Source organism: Pleurodeles waltl, chromosome 4_2, assembly GCF_031143425.1.
Source record: "Pleurodeles waltl isolate 20211129_DDA chromosome 4_2, aPleWal1.hap1.20221129, whole genome shotgun sequence".
NCBI lineage: Eukaryota > Metazoa > Chordata > Amphibia > Caudata > Salamandridae > Pleurodeles > Pleurodeles waltl.
Window position 1 is genome coordinate 88,892,208 of NC_090443.1, and position 12,590 is coordinate 88,904,797.

Below are 12,590 nucleotides of genomic sequence, written 5' to 3' on the forward strand. Positions count from 1 at the left end.
GTAACAAGTGTCTGTCACATGCTTGTGCTCAATTACCTGTTTGGAAGAAAAATTTATTTAAATTGTTCAGTGGGTGAAAAGATATCTTCTATGCTTCGGACGTGTGTGTGCCTGTGAGAATAATTGTATGTGCATATGTCATGGATAAGCATGTGTGTGAATGAATATCTCTGTGTCTTAAGATTGACATATGTGTGTCAGTGGAATTCTACCTTTTCGATTCTATACGGTGTGCTTTTGTGTGTCTGTGTGTATGAGCATTTGTTGATATGTGTCTTTCTTTTTGTATGAGTAGGTGAATAATCCTGTTGCATGTGTGTGTGTATGGGGTGCTAGCATTACAAGGAGAGGTTTTGGACATGTGGGCCCAGTTAGTGTCTTTGTTTCGATGGAATGTATATGTTTGACATGTTTTAGAATGTGTAATTGTGTGTGACTCTATTCGTTTGACTCTCCATGAATGTCTGTGTTGTTACAGTGTGTGCTAGTTTGTGTGCACGTGAGTGTGTTCTAAGTATGCACACGTATGTGTCTGTATTTCTGTTTAATTGTGGGTATTGCTACATGTCAATCGCGGGTTAAGAAGAGTATGTGTGCTCGGCTCTCCTCATTCTGCACGCATGTTATATGTGATGATGTGACTGCATGCTTCCGTATGTTAGTGTGTGCAAGCCTGTCTGTGAATATCGGTGTGTCTCTGTTTAAGTAGTGGGGCCTGCATTTGTACTTCAGTGTGTTTTAGACTAGTGGGTTTGTCTGTATGGACACGGTCCACCCTCTGTATGTCTATGGTGTGCACTTCTGTCCACTCCTGTACGTGTACTTGTGGTCTTAATTGAATATGGATGTGTTTGTGTGTGAATTGTACATATAACTGTATGTATCTGAGTCTTTTGTTCGGTGTGGGTGTTTTCATTTGCATTTCTCTGAGTTTATAGATGTAGGTTTCTGGGAAGATAGGTGTGTGAGTGGATCAGATGTTCTGTACATATATCTCTAAGTTGGGGCTTGTGTGTACTTTGCATTTTGCCATTTAAGAGTTTGGGATTCGTCGAGCGTGTGCGTCTGAATGTGTGTGGTGAGGGTAAAAATTGTTTTGCGTGACAGTCTCCAGGTGACGCCGAAATGTTTGTATGTTATCGGTGTCTCTGTATCGAGAGTATGCGTGTGTGTGTTCGTGCGTGCCTGGTTTGCGTGTGTTCATGATTTTACATGTGTGTGTATGAGTGTGCCTGTCTGCTCCACAGCCTGCGCTCGGACTGCCCGAGTCCCAAGACCCGGCTCCGTTCTCCTTTCAAACTCCAGGCCGGGTTTGCCCCGCCTCCATGTAACCAAAGCCAGCATGCTGTGAGCTGGGAGTCTCCTGGGCTGCCTCCCAACCTCACACGGCGAATCCGCCTCCCACTCCCAAACTTCAGGCTTTACAACTCAAACTCTCCACAACATCACCCGGGAGAGAACCCCCTAAAAAGGGCACCCTGAGAACCAAGCCTGACCTTCTCTGCTCCACTGGATGCCGCGCGCACCCCAACAATCTGGAGCCACAATCTGCAGAAGTTAGCAGCCCAAGAAGTTTGAAAGAAGAAGAGAAGTTGCCTCTGCTTCAGGGTGGTCTACGGAGCCTGCTGCCGTCTGAGAATGGAATATTTATAACTAAAGGCAAGTCTTGGAACCACAGCGGAAAAAAATGCATTGAGTTGAACTGATTTTCCTGGCCCAAGGAATTAAAAAAACAATCTTTTTCATAAGCGGAGAGAGCTGTGAAATATCAGCTCCTTTTATTTCATTTCTTTTTTCCCGTGGATATTATTTTTATTCATTGTTTTTCTTTTTAACAATCCCCTTGCTCCTAAAAAAAAACTTGGATTTTTTTGCTGTCCGGTTTGGGTAGAACACTTGTGGAGTTTCTGGGGCGATCTCTTCTGCCGAACTTCAAAAAGGTAAGTTCGGTGGCTTTTTAAAAACGTTTTACAATCATTCAAGTGAAGGGTTTGTAGAAAGTGCAATTACTTTCAGTCCCAGCAGTTTAGATGGAAAGGAATGTTGTTTGACTTTTTTCTATCACTAAATATCTATATGTGTATCTTGTGTCATGTCATGTTATGTTATGTTATATGGTTACAGAGCTAAATCAAAGCATTATGGGCCGATTGTACAGGTAATAAAACCTCTTCAGTTGGAAAGTTTGTTACCAATTTATGTTTGATGTTTATTTGTTTCACTGTATGCCAACAGTGTGCTCTGGATGTTTCGACTATTCTTACCTGTTTCATTGTGCAGTGATGTTATTTTAATGCTGACATAATGTAGAGATAAAGTCTAGTAAATAAGCGTTCATTTCTTAACAAGGAGAGATGATCTGCAATTGAGGCTTTCTCAAACTGACCACATTTTATGTACCTCGAAAAATCATTGTATCGCCTTTTATTCAAATTGCTTTTTCGACCAAATTCGGAAGTCTTTAAACAGAGACAAGCTGTCAAAATTGAGAGTTTTATATTAAAATCAGGCTTTATTAAAGTTTACTATAATCAGATGTTGGGGTTGTCTTGACAATGACAGAACCTTGAAAGACGAGTTGAACTTTTTCGCCATGCAGTATTTGTGAAAGTTTTTTATATTTAGAGTGCAGATTATGGGGTGAAGACTGGAGCCATTGCTCAATTACCACCTCAAAATTACAAGCAGACAAGAGCCAAAAATGGGCGATTTCCCACGGATCTGACACTCTTTCAATAGCTTGACAATTTGCTCCAGTTCCATTTGTAATTGAAGTTGTATAGTTGAAATAGACGAAAATTGATATTTGCCAATTGTTTGGTAAACAGAGGATTGCGACCAAGGAGCAGGAATCTAGACATACAATGGGGATGTTTATATGCGCGTACCTAACAACACATAAAATGCACTTATCAGTTTGCTTTCGGGATCACTGTACATGACTTTATAGTATTGCTTTTATAGCAGTCACAATTCTCACAATGTGTATACATTGTCATAAAATAAAAAGAGAACTTCACAGGAATTTCTTGTGAAATTTGTATACTGTTGTCATTGTTCTCAGACATCAACCCCCCATCATTCATCTTCACTAGAAAATGTTTCCAACCAAATGTATGACTATTTCATTAAGTCGCTGGCTGAGTCGGGCAACTTTTCTGGTAGAAAAGCTCTTACCAAAAATACAAATACAACAATTCACGAATACAAATAACCATTTGTACACTTTGACGGTGATGTCACAAGTGAGGCTCTAAAGGTCTTTGAGCTCTCCAGGTGGGCCTCTGAAGAATAGTCTGTGAGGATGGGAAGCATGGACGATGAGCAGTTATACCGTGTGGTGTTTCAAAAGTCTTTCCTTCTCATCTGTATCCTTTCCGGAGAGGGAGTCCTGTTACTGAGATTTGCAATTCTCCAATATTTGATAAAATTTGCTTTTTCTTCTTAGCCCCTATCCATAAACCACTCTGCCCGATGCACGGCAAAGGGAGAGTTGTGACCAACCAACTTGTCCCAAAATATACCTTGTTTCATCTTGTGACTGTTGGGAGGTGATAGTTAGGTTAGTAATTTCTAGCGCACAGTAACAAAATACTCCTTATATATAAAGTGCCACAGAAGTTGAATTATCTATTGGTGAATAATAACTCCATGTTATTGATCCCCAGCTCAATGGCACTCATTTTACTGGATACGTCAGCCGTGCAGGGAATCCAACTTGTCACCTGCAGGTAACTCAGACATCTCTTCTAGTCACAGTACACTGGTGTATGCTCTCTGTACAAAATGTATATTGCATTGAAGAAATATCAGTCCATATGAGGTGGGGGCCTCTTCCACACAGCAGCGACCAAATACATTTTCATATTAGCACTTGGCCATATTTCCCCCAGGATTCATAATTTTTTTTCTGGGCATATTTGGGGTACATATTATATGAAATTAGAGGTAAACCCATTTCTCTCTGTTGGTGGCCCAGTACAAAAGTGGCACCTTTCAAGGTTCTGTCTGTCTATAACTTGGAGTTTGGAGATCTTCTTTGAGGCTTCCATATAATGGTTAGAGGTAGAAGAAAAGATGCAAATAGGCATCTTGTTAAGTTGTACATTCAGGGTTTTGATGCAGCACTGGTACTAGGTGAAGTAAGATTCTACTGAGGCTGTAATGCCTTTCTCTAGACCAATGAAGGTGAGGGTGCGAAGGCTGGCTTCGGCATGCCCATTCCCTGCTCTTCTCTTCAGATGAACAATGCATGGTATCCAGTTTTATCTTAGTTCTAAGTACTGTGACCCCTCTCTCTGTGTCAGGTGCATCTCGTGGCCTCCTTCTGACTCACAGAGAAGGGATTGTCTTCATATCTCTTCCCCATTGCTTGTATGTATCTGCCGCAGGCCTGTTGAGTCGACCCATGGGCTGGTCTGGTTTTCTCACCGAGATGATGCGTGCTCTCTAGCTGTATCTCGGCGCTCTCCTTCCTTCTATGGCTTAGTTTTGTCTGTTGAAGGCCCAGCCCGCTGTTCATTTCCCGGCCTCCTCCTAACTCACAAGTTACGCAAACTGCGGTCTCCAGTTGCACCTATTCTCTATCAGTATTATTTTTAATTAAATATGTTTGTGTAATGATGGCTTGTGCATAGAATACACTTCTCAGCGCTGGTTTACAAGAAATAGTCCAACGTGTATGTACCTTGCCTGTCAGTTGGGAGATGTTACAAGGAGCCAGGAAACGGCATCCTTCTCTCCTAAGAACCAAGTTAGGAGAAGGGTAGGCGGTTTTTTCCTGGGTGCGCAGGGAAGTAGAAAAATATAGAGTCTACTAGAAGCCTTTCTTAAATTAATTTACTCCTGCCATTTTATGTAGTTCGCGGCCACTGGAAACCCCAGCCTCTCGCACTCTATTTATCCCCTTTCGGGAATAGCCTGACTGTGCCAGGCCTAGTTGCAGTATATTCTACTGGTTCCAGAGTCAGACGGTCTGAAGATGCGGCTGTACAATCTGCAAAATAAGGAAAGGAAGACCCCCCCGCCCCTCCGCCTCCCACGCACCCTTCCCCCACACTTTCCCTCCACCCCGACCCCTCAAGAGTTGTTACAGCTGTCTGACTCAACCAGGGCTAGAGTTGCAGAAAAGAGAGAAAATAGCTCTTTTCGAGATGCCGTCCGCCGTGTTTCTATTACTTTCAGCTTCGGCCTTAAATCAGGGGACGTTACAAAATGTTCATTAAAAAGTATCCTTTGTGTGGACAGCGCACTCTAGGTGCCCTTGCTGTGCTTGTATCGTTTATCGCCAAGTGCCATGCTGTCTCCGGAGCCGGCAGCATCGTGAATTGTAAAACTAGTCCGCAGCTGGGGAGGCGGAAGCGGTGCGGATCTTCACTCGTGCAAGGTTTCCAAGGGATGCCCCGGATGCTATTGTCTGGAGAGGCGCAGAGGCCAGGGGCTGACCCGAGCGATGGAGACAAGTTTTTCACATCCACAGGGTGTTGTGTGTCGGTGGCGGCCCCAGTGCTGGCACAGAGCGCCTTGAAGCCGCGCGGAGTATGGACGGGCGACGGTGGGCACGGGGAGACCTGTGGGCGGGAGTGCCCCTGAGGCACACGCTGGCCGACGCGGTGGGTCACCAGAGAAAGAGGTTGGGGAGCGTACACAATCTCTCCCTAATTTGATTACCAGGTGGAATGGAGCCTGATTTTCACTCCGCCACGATGTCTCATCCCTCTGGAGTTCAGGTCAAATGTTAATTCACATCTGTAGTTTCTTGCCTGTGTGAATTATAGTGGTGGAATAAATAATATTTCCGCTTCCAAACATTACAGCAAGCAATATCCAAACATCCGTCGAAGACATTAGAAGGGACATTCACAAAATCAGATGAAAAATGATTACAAATGCTTGTGCACCGTAGCAGTGTCCGTCCGGAAGATCAAATGGAGGGGCATTGTGGGTGAACACTGTGGGTGTGATGAGAAACAGACTTTACTTCCCCTTTAGAAGACATGTTTCTGGTTCGAAAAACTAACTCCTGCATTCTTTCTCTCGCTCTATGTGGGACAAGTGTAGTAATACGTGTACAATAACTTATGTTTTACTGCAGTGCAAGGCTCAAGTTTCCATGTTATTACCATTTTACAGCCTATATAATGTGAAAAATACATACTGCCACACAGATTGCAAGTGACAAAGACTTTATAGAGGAGACCAAGTAGCACCATTCCCACAGGGCCTTTTTAATGAAATTTGATCGCACAGCACAGATTTAACCCGTTGTGTCTGGGTAATATCATTGTTTAGAATTGCTACACATGAAAACACACTCACGGCATAAACTACATATACGGATTCACAGAGAATAAGATGCTATTTCTTACCATTTCGGTAAAAGAGAGGGGTGTTTTTATCTACCCGTGTTTCCAGGCTCGCGAGTAAGGACCCCTCCCCAGACTCGGCAACAGTAATACATGACATTTTACACTTTGCACTTCTGCATCTATAACCCGTTATATACCAACAAAGACACACTTTCACATGAATGACAACATCAGCAATTTGTATTGTCCATGTTTGTATACTATACATGTTCAGAGACATCTTAAGGATTTTGGAGGCCTTGGGCCAAACCTATTTTGGGTGTCTCTGTTCAGAACAGGTTTGAACTCATGAGTCAATTTCAGCTCTTTCATGCTCTCTTTGACGAGTCACTGACAGTGAACATGCACAATCATCCAAATTTGTTTACATGTAATATTCAGAGATACTGATTGTAGCACAGCAGCAGCTCACTAATATTACTGCAAATAATCTTTGACACCCTACCAATTCACATATGTGATGTCCTATGGTGATCTAAAAGAAACCTTTTATATGGTTGTTGAATGAAAAATAAACTCATACATTTCTGCAAAATGCCTCTCACACACTACCCACATTAACCTCTTAGCTGCTGGGCCTTTAATCCCCAGTGCTGAGCCCTTTTTTTCAAACCACGCCCAGGTCACATCAGTCTCTTTCATTGGTTCCTGGGCTTGATCTTTAAAATCTGCTTGCTTTCATTTGTGAAAGGCATGCATACGTCATGCCTTTTCCGGTGTTTAGCCCGCCTACACAGCACCGGTAAACTACTAGAAACATACGAGGCTCGATGTTTTGAGCCTGGTTTCTGGACTACTTTATCTGTTAATTTTCCCCGCAGTGTGATCTCGCTGGGGTTTACATAGCGCGATCGCACTCAGTTTTTTCATTTTCAATTTCAGCGCGTTTGCACTGCATTTTACATAGGGCGATCGCACTGTGTTTTTTTGTTTTAATTTGTGTGGCAAGAAAAGTTAGGTTAGGAGTTTACAACACAAATAGCTCCAACTCGAGCAAATGCAAGCCCCGTTGAATTGAAAATGCTTGTTTACTTCTTGGTGTAGTTCGCTTTTAGGCCCCCATAACTTTTTGTCCACATAAGCTATGTATGCCAAATTTGCGCACTTTTTTCCAACATTCTGGAGATTGTAAAGTTACCCAGAGTTTGTAGGTTCCTCTGGAGGAGACCAAGCAATTGGCCAAAATACAACTACAATTTTTTTTTTTTTTTGGAAAAAGGGGAAAACAAGTGCTGCAGAAGAAAGCATCTGTTTCTTTCCCTGCAAATGGCATCAACAAAGGGGTTGTGGTTCTAAAATCACCATCTTCCAAGCTTTCAGGAACAGGCAGGCATGAATCAGAAAACCAAGTATTTCAACACAGTTTGGGTATTTTACTGCAACATACCCCATTTTTACTATTTCATTTGCTTTTAGCCTCCTTCCAGTTAGTGACAGAACTGAGTGTGAAACCAATGGTGGATTCAAGACAGCTAAACATTTCTGAAAAGTAGACAAATTTCTGAATTCAGCAAGGGGTGGTCATTTGTGTAGGTCCTTCAAGATTTTCCTATAGAAAGTAACAGTTGAAATGAAAAAATATTAAATTTGAGTTGAAAAAAACAACCCTTTCCGACCACGGTTTCTTCTGTGAGTTTTTCCAAATATGAAAGATTTTTTAAAGCAATATAACGTTATGTTTGCTGGACCCTCCTGGTTGCGTGGATATCTAGGTCTTGTAGGTTCATCAAGAACCCAAGCTGCTTAGAGCCAATAAATGAGCTGCACCTTGCCTTGGGTTTTCCTTGTATACCGGGTATACAACAATTCATTTGGTAAAATATAAAGAGTAAACAATAGGTATCAAGGAAACCTATGTATTTCCGAAATGGGCACAAGATAAGGGGTTTAGAAACAGTGGTTATTTGCACACCTCTGAATTTGGGGGCCTCAAACTAACATGTGAATTACAGGACATTTCTCAAAATGACTTCTTTCTTACACACTGTCTTACATTTGGAAGGCAAAATGTAGAGAAAGACAATTGGCAATAACACTTGTTCTTCTATTCTGTGTTCCCCCAAGTCTCCAGATAAAAATGGTATCTCACTAACCACGACAGGAAACGACCCAAAACGCAACATGGACACATCACATTTTTCCACTGAAAAATGATGTTTTTTTGCAAACTGTCTAGCTGTGGATTTTGGGCTGTAGCTCAGCCGGCACCTAGGGAAACATACCAAACCTGTACATTTTGGGAAACTAGACACCTAGGGGAATCCAGGATGGGATGACTTGTGGGGCTCTCACTGGGTTCTGTGTACCAAACTCCTTTGCAAACCTGAAAAGTTGGCAAAAAAACTCTTTTACTCACATTTTGGTGCTTCCAAGTTCTGGAATCTGAGGCGAGCCACAAACTTCCTTCCTTCTAGCATTCCCCAAAGTCTCCCATGATAAAAATGGTACCTCACTTGTGTGGGTAAGCCTAGTGCCCGAAACTGGAAATGCCCCAAAACACAACTTGGACCCATCACATTTTTCCAATGAAAACGGACGAGTTTTTTGCAAAGTGCCTAGTTGTGGATTTTGGTGTTCAAGCTCAGCCAGCACATAGGAAAACCTAGCAAAACTATATATTTATTAAAACTATATATACCTAGGGGAATCCAGCATGGGGTGATTTGTGGGGCTCTCACCAGGCTCTGTTACCCAGAATTATTTGCAAACCTAAACATTTAGCTAAAAAAACATCTTTTCTGCCCTTTTCGGCGATGGAAAGTTCTGGAATATGAGGGAAGCCACAAACTTTCTTCCACTCAGCATTCCCCCAAGTCTCCTAATGAAAATGGTACCTCACTTGTGTGGGTAGACCTTGTGCCCGTGACAGGAATGGATCACACAACGGTCAATGTTAGTTCTTACATGAGGGCAACTGTTGACCCTGGGGGGATCCATTCCTGACGCAGGCTCTGGGCACAGGCACTCAAGTGGGGTAGCGTTTTTATCAGTACAGGTGGGGAAACCCTGGGTGGTAGGAATTTTGTGGATCCCAGCATATTCCTGTAGTTTGTGTGACAGAAATGCTAGAAAAATAGAGATTTTATTCAACATTTCACCTTTGCAGGGTATTCTGGGTTTGAAAACTTTGGAGAATCCACACAAGCCACACCTCCATGGACTCCCCCGGGTGTGTAGTTTCCAGAAATGTCTGGGTTTGGTAGTTTTTCCTTCTATGGCCGCCGAGCCCAGGACCAAAAACACAGATGCCCACCTTACAAAACTAGGTTGCTTTTTAATAGATAATTTTGATGTCTCCACAGTACGATTTGGGTGTTAGAATTTGGGGCTGAACTAAATCGGGGTGCTCCCAAGAGAGCACTCTGTCTGTGCTTGCCACCGCATGCACTTGCTCTCTGGGTTGGCCTAACCCACTGTTGTCCCACTGTACAGACTGTGTTTGCGAAGGGATATCACAACTGTCCCCATCGCCTCCCCCATAATCACTAGAAGAGGAGTTGTCGGATGGGACTCCAATAACTGAAAAGTCACTCCCAGAGTCTGCTCCATTGACCTATGCCGCAGATACTACCGCAGATGCTGTCTCAGTAGCTGCTGTCTCAGTCTCTAATCCTACATCAGAGCTATCCTCCATAACCTAAGTTAGGGCTTGAACAGCAGTCATCCAACGAGACGCCATCTCTGCTACTGGCTAAACTGTCCCTCTAAAACACTAGCCTATGTAGACGCACACAAAATTGCTGGTGGGTGTGTGTATGATATGTGCAACAGTAAATGTGAGTTACCTTACCTTCCCTTGTTCCCTCAATCAGAATGTTCTCTGAAGACACTGAAAAAAACAAAAAAGACTCACTATTACTTCACCTTGCAACATACCCATTGTCACAGTCTTTAGCACCTGTGGAGCCCAGTCCTACAATCATTTTTGTTGCTCCCACTCCCAGTACCTTCTCTTCTTATTCTCTCACTACCACCCAGCAAAAGTGCCTTTCATCGCGCCATGGCCCCCCTCGCACATACATGTCATTTGCATTAAAGCCCAGGTCATGCCTGGCTTTATTAGACCACTCAGCTATTCACATAAAATACAGATTTTATTTTTGCAGCAGGCATATAAAGCTTCTGCACTACTTTATGGCATTAAAACTGCCAAAAGAAAAAAGTCTGATCTTTCTCTAGCAAAAACATAATCACAAGAGTTATCTTGACCTTTTTATTGCAGCCTAAAAGCTACGGTTGAAACGCGTAGGTTGGCGTATGTGTATTGCTTTGAAAACGTGCACTGCGAGACAACTGTGTGGCAAATATATATATATATATATATATATATATATATATATATATATATATATATATAACCTATATATATATATATATATATATATATATATATATATATACATGGAGAGTGTGCCTCTCTCTCCTTATGTATATGTAAAGAGATCACTTTTATATGTATGTGTGGTTTCCCTGGGGGCTGATCGTAGCCACACATGCATATATTTATGTATATATATATATATATATATATATATATATATATACAATATATACATATATGTATATAAATATGAGAGATTTCTCTCTCCCTATAGTCTTTCTCTCTCTCTCACTCTCTCTCTCTACATATATATATATATATATATATTTTATTTTTATTTTATTTTTTTATTTTTTAATAGCTGTGTGGTTTCCCGGGGGTGGTGGGGGGGGTCGATTGGGGCCCCCAGGGAAACCACACATCTATTTAAAAAAGAATTTCCCCCACAAGGGGTCAGCCCTGCCTACAGGCAACCCCCTGTCAGTTTCATTATTTTTTTATTTATTATGTTTTTTTTCTTATTGGTAACCCATGGCGGGGATGATCGCACCCCCTCCCCTGGGGTAAACATACTAATTTATACAAAAATATGCCATTTTCAGAGGGGCTGACCCCCCCAGAGTAAATCCATAGTGAGCCAAACATTTTCCCAATTTCTGGGTATAGTTGCCAGATAACAGTAAACTATGACCAACCTCTAAATTTGGTGGAGCTTTATCTGACAGTTCTAATAAAATAATGTATTAATGCGGTTCTAGGCTCCCTACTCAAAAGCACAGAACAATTTTGGGGACCTACCCTTTGGCTGCCCTTGACCGTTGTTACTTAAATTGGGGGAGAAATCAGCCTACAACACAGCAATGTTTTTGGAAAATGTGGCTTGAATATTTTCAAGGGTAATCATGCTGTGGGGTCCTAACAAACAGCTAAGTAGAGAGAATCGTAACTTAAATTTAGGAGTTGCTGTCAATGTCCGTGTATTATACGCTATGTGTTGTCTACTTTGTTTTCCCTCTTTTGTGAAGATAGTATGTTGTACACAATGATGTCATCACGGTGACATTTTCCACTGAATAACAACATTAGGATGCTATGCTAACCTGAATGACCTCATAATCGTGTGTTGTGCTCAGTGACACCATAAATGTGATTTAAGCCTCAGTGAATATCAGTTGTTTTGCATAAATGTAAACTCAACACCTTTGTTGCTGCCCTGGTCAGCTGCAAATGTAAGGGGTTAGGGTCGGGTGGGGGATGGTAAGGGAAAAAATAGCTGTGACAATACAAAGGGCCTTTGACCAGACAAGGTCAATTGACAGCTGAAGTCATTCCTAGCTGCAAGTTTAAAACACAGGCACGATAATATTAGACAAGGGGAGAAAAACAAATCAGGTTATCAGGAAATAATTACTTATAATGTAGGTAGAGTGGCACCTCAGTGGATTTGCGTGATTGCAATAAATTATCGCTGTACATTTTTCCACAAAAGATGAGATGACAATATGGGACCGTAAGACATATATTACTGATTGTGTATTTTTTTGTAGTGTGCATGTTTAATTTGGGATTGTTATCTTGAAAAATATGTTTTTGCAAAGAGGGACTGTTTATTGAAAATATATGTTACATGGATTTTGGTTGTCTGTAATAAGAAGACGATAACAACACTGAACAACGCATTTAAGAAAGCAGAATTCTCTTTTTTGTTAAAACACATTGGTGGTCATTCTGACCCTGGCGGTCTTTGACCGCCAGGGCGGAGGACCGCGGGAGCACCGCCGACAGGCCGGCGGTGCTCCAATGGGGATTCCGACCGCGGCGGTAAAGCCGCGGTCGGACCGGCACCACTGGCGGGGTCCCGCCAGTGTACCGCGGCCCCATTGAATCCTCCGCGGCGGCGC

The 12,590-nt window shown here is 42.3% G+C and overlaps 1 protein-coding gene across 3 annotated transcripts in view; it reads left to right on the plus strand.

Annotated features, from left to right (window-relative positions):
* Positions 1 to 1,406: 1,406 nt before the first annotated feature.
* Positions 1,407 to 12,590, plus strand: part of GLI1 (GLI family zinc finger 1) — a 199,493-nt gene continuing 188,309 nt past the window's right edge. For 2 of the 3 annotated variants that reach the window (XM_069230795.1, XM_069230797.1), the window contains exon 1: positions 1,407 to 1,940. The gene's annotated coding sequence lies outside the window, so the exon portion shown is untranslated. Of the gene's footprint in view, positions 1,941 to 3,668; positions 3,732 to 12,590 lie in introns of all 3 variants that reach the window. The other variant, XM_069230796.1, reaches the window with a different exon arrangement.